We start from the raw sequence: 2059 nt of genomic DNA, 5'->3' as shown, positions 1-2059 counted from the left end.
ACGTGTCAGATGCTGCCTGTTTTCCACAAACATCCCTGCCCTCTTGGATCGCGTCTTCTAGTGACGCGTCCAACATTCAGAGGCTGCAATGGTATGTAACACACATGTACAAAGTCTTACATACAACATACAGGAAATCTTACGCTCACCACACAATGTCCATAGCCCAGAGGGTCCAACACAAAATGCAAAACACTTATCCATACCATGTACTACACACACACACACACACACACACACACACCCCTCACCGGCCATGCGCAGCGCCCTGTGCACACCGCCCACCCCACCCGCTACGGATGCTGCTTCCTCTGGCTGCACCACGTGTGACCATAATAACAGCTGAGGTTTAACAAGCGCGTTCCGTCATCCTGGCTTCTGCAGTTCACATGCATGATCGAATTTGATCTTCACAGTAACCCTCTGAAGTAGGTTTCTACATCTTCCAGATGAGCAAACCGAGCCTCCAAGAAGTGAAATGCCCGAAAACTCATAGGCTGACTGTACAGCCTACAGTCTTGACCACTGCCAAGTACGGCACACTCACAGTCACACACAGATCCTCTCATGTCCACACATGCTCACACACACACGTCCACACACTCAATCTCATGGACATTTGCACACTCACACACTCAGAAGGCCAAGGCTCTCCTCCCATCATCTTGGTCAAAGGCTTTAATTATACTATCCCAACACCTGTAATTAACCCTCCCACCCCCTTCCAAGGGAGATGTCTGGACCCGCTTCCCAAGGGCTGGCGCCAAGGCCGAGGGGTCAAGATGTCCACATCTGGCAGGGAGGACCTGGGTACCAGAGTAAGTCAGTGTGGCTGTCTGGTGAGCAGGTCCGGGAGAGTCAAGAAGAGGATGGGGTGAAAGAGAAGGAGGTGGGCAGAGGGGGTTGTAGCCTCCCAGGAAGCCAGGCTTGCTACAGCTGCTCCTCCTGGACTGGACTGGCCAAATGGCGATTGGGCAACAGGCAACCGTGGGTGGCCAGGCAGGCAGGAGAGAGGACATTTCCCCTTTGTTTCACTAGCACCAGCCACTTCTGTCAGGAGGGGAGATGAGCTCATGTCTGAGGAACCGTTGGGGAGAGGCCCCTTGAAGGGGCAGGTGGGAAGCAGGTGTCCTGTCCTCCAAAGTGTCAAAACAGACCAACTGATTCTACCATGCCAGGGTTGGGGCATAGGGGTGCTCTACCCAGCAGCCTCTTGCCCAACCTTTCCCAATATGGGCAGTGGTTAAAGCAGAGACTACCCAGATTCAAATCCTGGCTCTACTACCTTTGAGCTGTGCGACCTTTGCGCATATTGTTTAAGCTGTTGGAGCCTCGGTTTACTCGTCTGTAAAATGGGGATAATGACATCTACCTCCCAGATGAGAATTAAAGGAGATCATGCATGTCTGACTCATTTTTAGATGAGGTTGCTCTCAGATTACTGTATTCTTAGAGGCCCCTGAGCAGAGAAGCTCTCCCTGACCTCCGACGGTTTGGTGCACAGTTTAGAAATCCCAGGAAGAGGGGCATCTGGGTCTCTTTTGGAGCTCTCTTTCCAGGCAAGCTGCTAAGCAGGTAACTGCTTCTTGACCCTCCAGGCCATTTCAGTTCAGGCCACCGGGCCAACGTTGAGCTCGGTCCCAGAGGGCAAAGGGTGAGAGTGGGGGATGGCTCAGCGCAAAACCATCCCCACGTCTGGGCCGAGGATTCCCGGCTCAGAGATCCTGGGTGCACTGGCGCTTGGAGGCGCTCAAACTTGGAAGGACCTCGGGGGCGCCAGCGAATCCAGCGGGCCCAAAGAGCCCCTCCAACCCCCTCGGGACTTCCCCTTCTCGCTGGGTGCCAGCCCGGCCCCTTTAAAGACATTCCTGAGGGTGTGGCTTCGCTGACGTCAGCGCGGGACATGAATGAACAGGAGCCGGTTCTCTCACTCAACTTCCATTAAGCGCTCGGGGCAGAAGTTACGCGCAGGCGGCAGGAGGGAGCAGGACATCGAGGCCTGCGCGCGGGCGTGCGGGAGCCGGGCACGGAGAACCGGGCTGAGAGCAAGGAGCGCGAC

This window comes from Phocoena phocoena, chromosome 1 (assembly GCF_963924675.1).
Source record: "Phocoena phocoena chromosome 1, mPhoPho1.1, whole genome shotgun sequence".
Taxonomy (NCBI): domain Eukaryota; kingdom Metazoa; phylum Chordata; class Mammalia; order Artiodactyla; family Phocoenidae; genus Phocoena; species Phocoena phocoena.
Note: the sequence above shows the minus strand (reverse complement) of the source record.